The 15154-nt window shown below is 37.4% G+C and overlaps 1 protein-coding gene across 1 annotated transcript in view; it reads right to left on the reverse strand.

The window, feature by feature from the left end:
* Positions 1 to 15154, reverse strand: part of LOC124167631 (nephrin-like) — an 847280-nt gene that overhangs the window by 528890 nt on the left and 303236 nt on the right. The window lies entirely within an intron of this gene.

Consider the following 15154-nt stretch of genomic DNA (forward strand, 5'->3'; position numbering starts at 1 on the left):
TTCTTAAAAATCTTTGCCAATATAATCAGCTGCGGTTCATTTTCAGTACCGCTAAGTTCTCGCCGTCTGCTGCGTTTAACATTCAGCTAAAATTTAATCGCTCTTTAATTTTAGGTCTTGTCAACCAGCAATTTGACTCTCTACCGCACTATCAATTTAAGTTTCAAGTACTTACTGTAATAAATGCCTTAGGTCCGCTATCACAATATCTGGATAGCCTTACCTGAATCACGACGAAGCCAAAACTCTAGCCTGAGAATATTTTAAAGCTATAGATAAAAAGGCGAGTTAGTTCAGAACAATTTTTAGTTTAAGTGGTGATCCTACATTGAAGTACTCGTTAACCGCAGTTTTTACGCTCCGCAGGACTTTAACTAGCCATCATAGAACCGGCCCTAGTGAGATACACATATTTCGGGAAGAAATAAAAAAAATAAAAAACTGGAATTAAAAAGTTTGGGTAACGTATTATTGAGCAAACTATTTAGCGAACAATAATCTCGTAGAAACCGTTTCTTGGCGTATTATTTTGGTAAATTTATTTGATAATTAACCTTTAAAATCCATGCTTCCATCCAAGTTACTGGAGGAGTTATTAGGATGTATGCCATCTGGTTTATCTCAATATATTTAAATTGCAATATAATTTATTTTCCTTGGGTTTTGGCAATGGAGAGTAACAGGCAAAAATATACTCAGCTATATTCACTAAATATTCGTTCAATCCTTTGAATTTCTCATATTAAATTGAAGGATTCCGCGAATACTGTATGACCTACAATAAATTTTCTACGGGAAAATCGGTTCATGCGAATGCAGAACCGTGAGAAAAAGGTTGGGGACCTTATTGCTGGTGAAGCTTGCAGGAATGGTTTAAAGGAATGGTACCTCGGAAATAGTGAAGAAGGGGCAGGGCCTTGCTCACTTTTCAGAATGTTCTTCGACTTTCATTTCGTTTTGGGAGAACGTCTCCGATCCTATTTCCTCCTCCGTAAACCTCTTAACTTCCCTTTCTCTACTTCCTCGTTTGCTCGTTTCTCCGGCTGCACTGCTACAGATTACCGTTTCCTAGCCTTGCTCACTTGAACCACCCCATCGCCTCCATTCTTGTGGTCCCCGCCTCAGGAATTTCGTCGTGAGGTGAATGAAATTTTGGTTTCGTCTTTTTCGAAGGTCAGAATTTATTATGAATATTCCAGCAAAATACAATTCGATTCGAAGATAGTAAAAGCTATTGGTGTGATCTACCGGGTAATATCCTTCATGGTTGCCGATGTTTCGGGGTACGAGTCGTACTCCATCCTTAGGGGTGAATGTCGTTTCTCGGAAAGTGTTCTTCTTATATAGCGGTGCCGGGATAGTGTTCTCGTCTTATATAGCGGTCCCGGCACCGCTACATAAGACGAACACTTTCCGAGAAACGACATTCAGCCCTAAGGATGGAGTACGACTCGTACCCCGAAACGTCGGCAGCCATGAAGAAGATTACCCGGTTGAGCACCCGAACAGCCTTCATTACCAGCATACGCCGGGAAAGCATCAGATCTTCTTTCGATTCGAAGAGATTGCTAATAAAATATCTGTAAAAGGTTATGAAGTATTGGCGCTGATTTATTAATTTATTCTACTAGTGAAACCTATCTTACCGTATTAATAATAATGTAAAAAAATTATATTACTCAAAAAAAGAAAAAAATAGTACAGTGTAGTAACATGATTACGTAAAAAAATGGAGTAACTTTAGGTGTCAATCAAAAAGAACCGGTTTTATGGATACCATCATTTACCAAAAGGACATCCACGGGTAGAAATATTTTTACACACTGCATTTCAATTTACAGTACATACATAAATTGTATGGTGTTACATCAAAGGAATTAATTCTGCATAATTTGATTGTTTGAGGTGTAACTTGTAAGCTCTAAGTTCTTCTTTTTAGTCTCCATAATTTTTCTTGTGAGCAACCTAGACTGTATATATATCTCATATATAATTATATTTTTTCATATATAATTATTTTACATATATATTTACATACATGAGATATAATTTTTCTATTTAATTAAAGAATCCGGTAATGTTTTGTGCAAAGTTTATATAGCGTACAGTTAGGTATAGGTAAAATATATCCATATTTAAAATTTCCGATTTATTGCTTTGAATTTCATCAATATTCAGCGGCTCTCTTTAGCGCGTGATGGTCATAAAATCCTGAGATGCAAGTAAATACTCATATCCGTTGGAAATTAGTTACTTCTGAAATACGAATTAATGAGAATAAATTTAGTTACTATTCTTTTTTAATCATATCACAGGAGTAGCCGGGGGTGGATCCAGGATTTTCCAGGGAGGCGCAAGAGCCTGACAGGCAAACGATCTTTTCATACTTTCAGATCTCCAACAAGATACACCAGTTACTGTACCAGGTATTCTCTTTATTTTAACATGAAAGTTATTTATATGGAATTCAATGATTGAGGCTCCGTACTACACAAAACAAAACGAACTTAATGATAACAGTATGAAATATTTTATATATTTTTTTAAGCGTCGGGGGAGGGAGTTATGTAGAATTAATTCCTTTGATGTAACACCATGCAGTACATGTGTTTACTGTAAATTGGAATTCTCTGTCAAAAATATTTCTATGAGGATGACCTTTTTGTACATGATGGCAGCCATAAAACAGGTACTATTTAATAGCCACCAAAAGTTTCTCCTGTTTGTACGTAGTCAAGTTTTCATATTGTGCCATTTTTTATTTTTAGGGTGATATAACAATTTATTACTATTGTAATGGCAAGATGAAGTTCAGGAGTGTAAATAAGTAGTGAATTAGAGCTAATATTTCATAACCTTTTACACATATTTTATTGGCAATCGTGCCTCTTAATAGGTACGCTTATAGGAGTAGGATAAGTCTTCTTTCGAAGTTTTGGATTTTCACGAAGTAAAAGCCGAATCGATTGAATTCATAAGAAACGCTAGTATAGCGATTAAGGCTAAATTATACCGGACTACCAATAAATAATTTTCCGTGAAAAGTTACCAAGGATGTGTATTTTTATTTCAACATGGATTTTCACAATGTAAAAGCCGAATCGATTAAATTCAAGTCTTCTTTCTTTTTTCTGTGGCTTTTAGCCTTTCGTGTCGTTACTCTTCGTTCTTTTCGTGTTATCGACGGTTGGCTCCAAATTGTTAATATTTCATTTATGTTAATATTATGTTTAAGCTGCTCAAAAAAATGTGTATTTTTTTCTTAAGGGGTATATCTCCAGCACAATATATAAAGTTAATTCATTCATTCTTTCATTGCTCCTGTTATTTATACCTCTGTAATGCATAGTTGGTTACTTCAATAGGACATAGCCGGCGGCTATCAGAGATGGATATCGTTGTCCTTTTCGAATGGAGAGACGTCGTCCTTCTTCATTCTGCTCTCTGGCCATTCTTTGCCGCTGTCACATTCCCTCCCTATCCCCTTCCCCTCTCGTCAACCCCCACCAACTCCCCCTGCCCCCGGAGGCGAAACTTGTCATGCATCCGCTCTCCGTAGGATCCCCTACAACACTGTCATCCCATTCCCTCGTATTTCCACCTTCATTTTCATCTGCCACAACTCCCCTCTCTACCCCTCCCCACCCAAAATCCTTTAGTTCTTTAAAGTTCGAGTTCTGAAGACAATATTTTTTCTTTCCTTCCTCCGTCGCCGTCCTCGACTTCCGTAATCATGAGTAAGCTACGAAGTTTTTTCTCCTATGTTCACTCTCTGGCTGTGCTCCGACTTGAAGACTACCTATTTATTGCACTCTATTTCTTAACTTGCTTCGTATGCTTGACTATTACATCGATGGTGTCTTTTAATTGATTTTTAACGCACTTTCTAACATCGGCTCGACTTGAATTTTTTAAGTACAGATCAGAATCAGATGACAATGCATTCTAGCACTATGCCTAGGCCTTTAGAGGCAGTGTGAGTTATTTGACCATAAATGAGTGAATTAATTTCTCATCTTCAGGGTAAGTAACAAGAGTTAAATTCTTAACAATCATAGTGGGATATAACAGGTTTAAATTTTTGAAGAGACGAATTTTTTCAATATATTTATAATTGTTGTTTGCAAGTTGATTTTAAGTACCTTCCCTTGTTTTATTCTTTGCTGTTTCGAACATTGTAGCAGGTAGTTATGATAGCATTATTGGCCTTACTTTTATAAATAAATTAAGAAAATAAAATTAAAATTGACTGAGAAAAAAATCACATTTATATTCCATTACTAGAAGTATGGAAACATAAAAGAAATATAGACGTCATTTGCAATAAAAGGCAAAAAAACTGGGTGAATGGTTTACAATATTTGGTTTTGAAATCTATAAATTATATCAAAATTGAGAAAAGCTGAAAGGAACGATAGGGAATCCTATTTCCCCATAACTTTCAAGTGAATTTCGAATATTTCTGCTAATATTTCATTTCCAATAAATTTTACACGCTGCATTACCTTTTATTTTGCTTTTGGGGGCACTACTAAAATTTTGTTTGATGCCTATGTACTAAATTCCGAGTTCGCGATAAGCTATGCTCCTTCTATTAAGTTTTGAATCCATTTTATGATATTTTTTACTTTAAAATTTACGGAAACATTTTCAGTTGTAACTAGATTTTACTTTTCTCACGGAGTTTTATATAATTGGAGTATAAACATGGTCCTGCCTCGACTCAGGAAAAATGTTGTTCTATGAGTTTTTTCGCGGAGGGAGAATTCCTGCCTGGCCTTGTCTTGCTTCGTAATAAATTTTATTCTTTTACCTACCCACGATCTTATTTTCTTCTCAAGCATCGACATAACGTCGTTTTCTTTTCGATGTCGTTTGTCTCTTTGCTACTCCCGCTCATTCCAATTCTTCACCGAATCCATTCTCTTCCAGATTCTTTTTTTTTCTCTCTCCACCGGAAGTATCCTCGTCTGTCTCCCGTTTCGGGTCGGGGCCCGTAATTTTTATCTTGTTCGACCTCGTTTCTCCTCGTGACCGTTGTCCCTGTTGCGTTCATGCGTAGTCTTTTTTTTTAATAAAAAAAAGAAGTTCCGATCCTTGACAGAGAGGGCGGCGCTGTGACTGGAAAACCAAAGCCTTCAAAAACTTTCCCTTTTTATTTCTTCACCCCTGTCTCATTTTTGTGTCCCCCCGACATTGTTTTCCTAACTTTGGCGTCCCCGTGTCATTTTGTTTCTTTTTATATCTCGAACGTGAAGCGGCTTCGTGAATGCTTCATTTCTTAGACAAGTCTCGCGAGCAAATACCTACCAGTACTACTGCCATTCTCTCAGAATGACATTGCTCGTAGATCATCGTGGAGGAAAGCGTAAATAATCGATTTATGCAGGGATGGATCTTCCTGGCAGGCTTCCTTATTTTCAGTAGCATAGATTACTATTGACGCTATTGTTAAGGTTCATGACATGCTTTTTGTGTTGGAATTGAATCATTTTTCTTATTATTTTCCTCGTCGTTTTGCAACCAGACTTTGAAATAGTAAATTTTCCTAGATTTCCAGGCAAGTTAGAAAGTTCGGGAAATTTGTCACCTATTTTCCTTAGTGACTGCGTAGGTTTCCGCGGTGTCGAGGTTCCAAAAAGGTAGCACAGGAAGAATGGATATTTTTTTTTCCTTAGTCTTCACTTCAAAGCTCATTTGAGAACTATATTAAATTTCAGTGAAATATACATTTAATCGATTTTAGTGCATTTTATGCAATGAATTACGGTTCATTTGGAATTTTTTGGCAGCAAATATCATCATTTTGCATGAGATGAACCATACAAATGAGGTAAACCATCTTTGCTAATTATGCTTCTAGAAATTTATTTTTGCCTACACATCGTTTGGTTTATTTTCTTAGTCACATATGAAATGTTGACCCTGTGGTTAAGCTTTTTATTCCTCCAACTTGTCTAATTTTTGTATCTCTCCAACATTATTTTCGTAACTTGGGAGTCCCCGTGTGATTTTTCTTTTTAATTTCGAACGTGAACCGAATTCGTCAATGCTTTATTTTTGAGATAAGTCTCGTGAGCCAATTCCTTCGAATACTACTACTACTCACTCAGAATGGCATTGTTCGTAAATCATCTTGGAGACATACGTGAATAATTGATCTTTACAGGGATGGATCTTCATGACAAGCTATAAAGTTCGGCAATTTTCTCGTCAATTTTTTCAGTTGCTAGATAAATATTAACACCATGTTTGTTCTTTATGGCATGACTTTTATGTTGGAGTTCAATCAATTTTATTATTATATGCCACATCAGGTTACTTAGGAAGAACTAATTTTCCTCAAATAATTTTATAAGTTTTCCAGGCAAGCTAGAAAGTTCGACGAACTTTCCTTTTTTTCGGTCTTTGCACTACAAATCGTTTCAGGGGATTATTAAATTTCCTTGAAAAATACATGCTATAGCTATTAGTATATTCCATGCTATGAATTATAATTAATTTGGAATTCTTTGTCAACTAATATCATTTTAGGGAGATGAACAAGTATTGCTCAATATGCTACAGGAAATATTTCTTCGTATATTAATATCGTTTCGATTCGTATTTATATCGCTTGACTTTTATTTTTTTAGTCAACGGTGAAATATTGATTCTATGTTTAAGCTTTAAGACAAAACTTTTATAGGAATAGTAACCATTTTCTCATCAGGCCGCTTTGGGAGAGCAATGTTTCCTAGAATAAAATTAGCTTTGAAAACGAGGCCTTCTTTTTACAAATTTCCGCGTGATAAACTCATTTATATACTATCGAAATATGATTTTTTCGTTGCAAGAGACTTAAATTAATTAACCCTTAATTTAAAAAAATAAGAATTGAAAAATAATACGTTCCTAAATATAAAATGAAATTAATATAAACTAGGTTCAGCTTCTTTTTCTCAAGTGAATTTTTTTATGCATGTATGGATAATGGAATAGTAAAAATAATCTACTATTTTTGCCGTTATTAAATCAAATCCGTTGATCATTTTGGAAGTAAACAGAGAAGGTAAAATAAGAATAAATAGGATTACATACTTAATGAAAATTTACTAGATGTAAACCCTTTTTTTACTCCATATTTGATGGATGTATTAAACCCACGCAGTTGGGCGGATTTATTGTTGGCAAAATCAAAGTGAGGGAGTCAGGTAATAACATTCTTTTTCCAATGCTTTTCTCCCAATCATGTAATTTCGGGAACTCTCGGTTTAAAAATAATTACATGTTTGGTGTTCGGCGTATCAAACTAATCATCTCCGGTAGTTGACCACTCGAATACACTTGTGCCCAATCATGCATTTGGCAGCAGCCTCGTGGCTAATGACAGCTGAGCGGAAGTACGTTTGGCGTTTGGTGATTGCCATAAATTGGCACGTGTTATGCATTGACGTATTTTGTCACATGAGGCCCCTTGATGACTTGTGTCAATTGATGCTTTGTCGATGCTCATTTGAAAAAGATGAAAGGAGAAGGACTCCCTTCAAAAACAGCCACCAGGGAGGCGTAGTATGATTGAGTGTGGAGAATTGGCTAAAATTTGGTCCAAATTGGCTTCCGGTGGCTTTCATTATTACACGGCAAAGCATTCATTTTGGGACCCGTCGCACAGAAAAAATTGAAAAGCGCCATATAAATGTTTCGCCTTGTGCCAAACGACAGTGAATTAGGTGTAATGGCTAGGGTAGGTACTTGCTTGTCTGAGTAGTTAGTTACTCCTATGGAAAACCAGTGAATGAAGGAAAGTCGTGCGACGCTGGTAAAATTTACAAAAAAGTGGAAAAATCATATATTCTATATAATTTTTCTCATCCTCGTACACGTAGGTTCTCATAATTATTCATAATTCACCTGCAATGGCTTAGACCTAGGATAGCTTTACTCGAACAAGGTAAAATAGGCTTTGCAATCTGTCAATACTAGCTATGTGCATGAATTTCCTGGCATCCTATAACTCTTGCATGACTAACTTTCTATTTTAGCTTATTTTTTATTTTCTATTGCTAACAAATAGTTTTATTGCCATTGTAGCACGTTCTTATCCTTAACACTCTCCTAGTTTCTGGTCTGCCCGCGTGTCTTTGTCCATATCTACATCTACATAATACCCTTCAAGCCACCTCTAGGGTGTTTGGTATGGGGGTGATTAATCACCGGCATACAGCATGCAATTGGACTCCCACATTCACACCACACGATCCAAAAACGTCACGTATATGTACTAACAAATTCTACTACCACATGGTTAGAAGTAATAATAAAATTCATAAACATGCATTTAGTTATTAGGCTACACTACAAGTCAGCTAATCTATTTGTGAGTTCTAATGCTGCCATCATAATCTCTTATTGATCGTGGAAAAAAGACATTCTGAATCTGTCTATTATATAGTCTATCTCTCTTTTTTTTATTTGTATGATCTGATCTTCCGAACAGAAACGTGCTCCTTACTGACCATCTGATGAATTTTTTTCCTACTTGTATGCTTTTTTTTTCATTTGCGAGTAGATTCCTCTTTTTGTAGAATGATCTTTTCGGCTGTGCTATTGGTCTTACGATTTATCTCTTGTTTCGCAAATCGCTGGTCAATTTTTTTCCTAGGTAGCAAAACCCTTTCACCTCTTCAGCCTTTTGTTTTCCTAATTTTATGTTAGCTCCAGTCTTGTCTTTTTTGAAGCAAACTAATATCTTTGCAATATTTTCCAATTTTCAGCTGATATCTGGCAGTGGCTCCTATCATATATAACAAGGCCTTCTCCAAATTATTCTCGGTCTCGAGTATGACTGCTATGCCTTTAGACAACCGCACGATAGTAATTATTTTCCATACATATTGAATCCTGGGACCTTCTCTTTGATTTTATTGATGGTTTTCCAGATGTAAACATTTAAGGCGACGGAGGACAATGCACACCCTTCTGTTACTAATTTACCTATTCTTGCTTATTCGCAGTTGCGTCCAGATCATATCATAGCTATTTGATTTCTTTATATAACTTCACTCGGTTAATATTTTTATTCCCGCTTGCGTCAGAGAAAATATGCTTTATAAGCATACTTGTGGTCTGACGATAGGTTTCTCTATCTAATTGCCCTTTCGCAGGTTTTTCACGCCCCCCTTCTTGTGTGGGTGTTTTCCTGCAGTGGGTTTTTTCCCAATAAGGACGGCAGTCAATATCCTTAGGTTTTTCCCACGTTCACTTACAACTTTTTACACTTGGTTAATGGTAACTTTTTTAACTTATAATTTTATTTGTTGATTGAAAATGGAAAAAAACTTCTATTTCTTTTTATGTAATTACACTGCATTTAATTTCATGGGCAACTTGATAATGTATTTAACTGCATATATTTCATGTTTGACGAGGGGTTAGATGGAAGATTGGACATTCTAGTCCCAATCTCGCCCAATAGAGACCTTTATTATTATTAATTATACATTTAAAAAATCGATTCATAACTATATTTCGTTACTTTTAATGCAGGTAGCTTTCCATGTGTTTGGATATATTTTCACGCTCTGTATTGAAGATGTGTTTCTTACCCCTTCCTTGGAATTGAGATGACGAGATTTCCTACTTTCGTCGTTCATTTTTTATTCCTCCATCCTCCGACCTTTCTCGCCCCGCTAGTTTTGCACTCGACTCTGAAATCTCTCACTTATTCCCTTTTTCTTTGTTCCATCCCATTTTCTATTCCTTTTTCGGTACGCTATGACTATCTCCTCGCTTTCTGTCCTTTTTTGTTTTTCATTTCACGTTCTTCACCCACCCGCAGCGAGTCCGCCTATTCCCATATTTGCAAGGCGTTCGTCGTAACAGCTTGCCGACTATGGATCCCTCGGAAGGCTGAGATTTAGAAGGAATTGTTCGTTGAACAAGGTGTATTGTATTATTTTATAATACATGAACTTGTTGCCGAAGTGGTTGGAATTTTGTCTCGAACGTTCTCAATTGATAGCTACATTTTTTTTCAGTATAATCAATTCAATGTTTTGTCGAAGTTTTTACATCCAATGGTTATCCGACCTTTGCTATTTCTACAAAGTATGGAATAAAGTCCTTGCTCGTTCATTTAAAAGTTCATTTGCTACGGATGTGAAGATGAAGGTATTTGCTTTTGTGCTATTCCATGAAATGTTACCGCGGTAGAAGCATCTGCATTTATTTTCTTTAAATATAATTTTTCATTCCTCGGGTAAAAGTGGTAAAGGATGTGGAGGATAAGGATTATGTAGCTGTTGACATACTAGCTGATAAGAGATTTGATTGATTTCCGCGTAAAAACCTGTATTCAGTTTGCTACTGTTGATAATGAAAGGATTTTTCCGCCATTCTATACATTTTTTACTTCTTCTCACGTAATTATTGAGCTTCTAAGCAATCGAAACACTATTTTTCACAAAATAATTGCTGATAAAGAGAACTTCGGAGCAATTATGTCGCAAATTTTCTCCGGAATTCGTTCAGTGATTGTGAACGGTTTTATGTTGTGAACAGCAAGGAGTCTCTAATGTACCAGAATATTGCAACAATTGGCTTTCATATTAATTAAAGAAATATAAATATATCTATGCTTCTCCTCTGCTGTAGGGTGTTCTATACTAAGCGATGTTCAACATGATTGAATCAAAGACGAATGCATATGAGATGGCGATACTGGCCTTGGTTGTGAGGTCACTGGCATTCCTTTTCCACTTCACAATGACCCCTTTATACATGCCATTTAATAGCAATTTTTTATATAATTTATCCCCAGCAGTGCATCTCTACTGCAGTCTGCAAATTATTTTCACCATCATGATTGATAACCATACAGCTCTATATGGATAAAAACAATCCAGCTGCACAGGAAATATTCTAATGAAATTTAAGTCGTCAATAAAAGTGCATGGCGATATAATGGCGCAAATAATTTGCATTTATAAGAAGTGATGATAAATATACAACCAGTAATCACCCCTCACCATCCGCATTCGTGCTTGAAGGGGTTAAAACACCCTTTCCGTCTTTTTTCACCCTGATTCCAAAAAAAATAATCAAAGGGAATCCGCTTGAAACGCATCCAGGTCACATTTTCAAAGCCTCAATTTTTGTTAAGACTGACACATTGGCATATTTTCACCCCTACCTCTCAATCTTTCGGTGCGGGTGACGTGGATCGTCTTGCATGACGTTGGCATCCCTAGCATCCCCGCACATCACTCCACCAAACTTCTTCATCCCACTCTTCTACGCCTCTTCTCCTTACCTCTCCTCGTTCCGCGTCCTTCACATCCACCCTGCATCCTATTTCCTCGATCCTTCCCTTCACACCCGCTTCCATCCATATCCGTCTTAGTCCTGACTCCCATGAATATTGCACGAACCACTTCGTGCCCTATCTCACGGCATTGAGAGCCATCCTCTCCAAACCCGACTGCCGCGCGCTGCCTGCCTGCCTGCCTGCTACACACGTCCCTCCTACTTTCTACCCCAGTTCCATGTGCCCTTTTCAGAATGCTATCTTGTACCCTCTCCTCTTTGCTCCTACCCTTTTCAGTTCGTCCTCTGCTCCATGCATTTATCCAATTCTCGTTAACTCGTGTCGTCCTTCAAAGGCGATGAAACTTTTTACTTCTATCTCGATCTAATTCTTGTACCGTATCACCAAGTATCTTCTTGGAGTACGTTGTAATGTTTTTTTTCCTCTTCAAACTGCATAAATATGGTATTGCACTTTAAAACACTTTTTATATGTTAAAAACTCGGGAGCAAAGACACACCCGCAGGCCACAACTTTTACAATCCAACTCCCCAAACATTCCATCCCGCGCCGTCAACAATCGCCCCACACCACCTCTGCTGCTCATTAATGTCCGCTTCATTGTCCTCCTCCCATCAATCGTCACACCCACATCCAACCCAAAATAACTAAAAATTGAGAGTTACAACGTAGACGTAAGAACCACGGATATATGTAGAAATACGAATAGAAATGCAATACCGTATTCCATATGTTTACTTTTAATGCTTGAATCAGGTTTTGTCAGAGTGTAGCATCACGCGATGACTAGTCGTCTTGTCGTGCATTCATTATATGTTTTATTTTTATTATATGAGTGGGTTGGAAGCCCACCATGAATGAATGAACGAAGCCCAGGAAGAAGTTGGTTATATGAGGGGTAAAAGTGATTTCTTTTTTCTGCACAGAGTTACTTTCAGAAATTAGGTATAGAAAAAAAAACGAGATAAATTAAATGCTTAGTAGTGCATTTGATTCTCCACTCGACGTCAGCGCAGAAAAGAGACTCACTAGTATACCCTGGCAACCAAATGTTTGTGTATTTATTGTAACAATTAACTTAACCTAACTCTGTTGAGAAAAAATCACTTGTACCCCTTGGCTTTTCAACCCCTCATACATTTTATTTAATGGCAGTCATTTTTTATTATTTTTAGGGGGGGGAGAGGTTGGGTTGGTGTGGTGGCTAGAGTGTTGGCTTCTCATCCCGTGGACTCGGGTTCAAATCCCGACGATGGCAGAGAATTTTCAGAGATTGCTCGATCCCACTTTTTATGCTCTGCGGAGAACATTTAAAGTGCAACACTCTGTCCGTCGGATGGGACGTTAGGCCGTGGTCCCCTTTGTGCCTTTCGATAAGAGCAGGCTGATGCCGGCGCCGGGTTTCTCTCCATCCTGCCTTTCCTACCCTTCCCCCATGGCGCAAATGACCTCAGCTGTCGGTCGCCCCCTCCAAATACCATGCCATGCAGTCTTTTTATTTTTATCTTCCTGGAGTCTAAAAATTGACAATGAAATTGAGAGAAAGTTGTAATTTGTTCCAGTTACCATGTTCTCACCTTCTCTCTGATAAAACATTGACTATTGGTTTCTACTTGGCACTCATTTCTCCAAAAATTCTCCACTACCGTCTCATGGCTCATGAGTCGCACTCCGTTTGTGCAACCCGGTACCTCTCATCTAATCTGATTCATCTTACATCCCTATCTGAAATTATCTAAAAACCTCATTTTTGTGCTCCCGTGGCTGAAACGCAAACAATTTATCGTCACTGGTTCGGCATGACGCTCAGACCAAATGCCTCTATAGTGACGTGAATAAAGAGCCGCACCTTTTAAGCCTAGAGTGAAAGAGTTGCCGTCTGAATATTCAAATATTCTCTCGAAAGATAGAAATAAGTAGTGAATCAATTCGTTTTTTTATCGTACTATTTATTCCAGAAATATTATGCAACAATGGAGACTCATTCACGATTTATAAGCAGGAACCTCTAATGCTACTCCTCCGACTCTCACCTCCCTTCCCCGGGCCCTATATCCTCCCTAACATGCTGGTTTTTGCCGCATTCTATCTCTGTCTTGGTTATCTTACGGATTACCTAGTAGAATCTAAATTAGAGGGATAGTAAACGAAGTTGAGGTTAAGAACGAGGCTAAAGTCCTCATGAACGTCATGGCAAGACTTCTATGTACTTTTGCTCTCTAATCAATGTAAAAAACACCTCAAAGTTACAGAAAACTATCCATATTGGTGATCGCAATCCAGCTTCACCCAGCTAGCAGCTCTAGGGTAGTTTATTTTGATGTTATGCTGGTATACTTGAAAGTCACGTGTTCACAAGGCATGAATAGAACGTCTTTTAGTGAAGAATTAAAATAGATGTTCTTAAGTTAGTCTGAAGAAGTACCAAGTGTACTAAGGAATTAGTAATTTAAGTAATTTAGGAATTTATGAGTAGGGAATTAAGAAATTTTCTTCGTTAATAAATTTAGTGCACATGTATAACCTTGACTCTCCAAAAAACTAATATAATATTCATAATTAACAGGTGTGGAGTACATATTGATCCATACATTTTAATTAAAAGCGGCCTCCTCAGATTTCAAGAATTAATTGCTGCCTAGGTGAATACATGATTAACCGTAGCAACCTGGGTCTGTGCTCTATCTGTGTTAATTAAAAAGCGTGGATCAATACTATATTAGTTGATTTTTATTTTACCAACATGATAGGGCACCGTATAGTAAAATTTTAAAATCTATAGAATTAACCCTGCGTAATCTACGATGCGGGTCACCACATTCGTTGTTCAAATTAATCGGTTTCCTTTCTAATGCCATGTTGTTCTTAGGCCAATTTCAGACAATAATTTTTAACACGTAGCATCGTATTGGACTTTTCTCAGTGTAAGTTTGAGTGTAAGGGAAAGAGCTAGGTGCGGAAAAAGAGGTGTCGAACTTGGATCACATGCAGCCTTATTTCAACAAATTTAATTCCTTTTAATTAGTGTAACGCCGCTATATTCCCAAAGAATTGCCTTCCAACTCCATTCAACAATCCTTTCCTCCTCTCTAAGCAAAGCGTTGGCAAAACAGCGTAAAAAAGTTGTACCTACGTCTTCAAACGCAATCCCGCTACTGCGTCTAACGCGTAAATATAAAAGAGCTAGTAGCCAGACTTTACAGTTAAATGCTCTTCGGCAGGTACTCATTGAGCAGTGACGCCTATCCCAGTGGGATTCTATTCGTTGAACTCTCACGGGCGGCAGGGGAAAGGGGTGGGAAAAAGAGAGGAAGGGTACGCGCTTACTCTATAGCCATTAAGGCCGAAGAGGGCGTGCTTTCGAGGGAAACCTGGAGAACGTTTGCTGTTCCTAGAGAAATGGAAAAGTGTTCTATGAGGGAGAATATTCCTGACATTTTCTCTAGATAGTCATAAGTTACAGGGAAAAGAGGAAATATTCAGAGAATTCTGGGCAATATACTTAGTTCAATAAAATGTATCAATTAAAAATAAAAAGGGATCAATTAAGGATTATCTATTGCGCTCTTATCCCCGCGAATAGTTGATTTTCAACTATTATTCAGGTTACTAAGCGAATCGCACTTGGGGAAGGCCAACCTCAAGTATTCCATTTCCGGCATGAAGTGGTGTGTTTGAATTCAGTTCTCTATCCATAATTTGGTTTTCCGTTTGACCGATGGCGGTACTAACTTCGTTGTGATACTTTTCCCCCATATTCCAAAAAACTTGAAATATTTGTATGCGTTGTTTCATTTTTATGAGTGAACGTGCTTTATCAAGACATTGGTCATTTTCCGATAAAAT

This window comes from Ischnura elegans, chromosome 11 (assembly GCF_921293095.1).
Source record: "Ischnura elegans chromosome 11, ioIscEleg1.1, whole genome shotgun sequence".
In the NCBI taxonomy this organism is placed as follows: domain Eukaryota; kingdom Metazoa; phylum Arthropoda; class Insecta; order Odonata; family Coenagrionidae; genus Ischnura; species Ischnura elegans.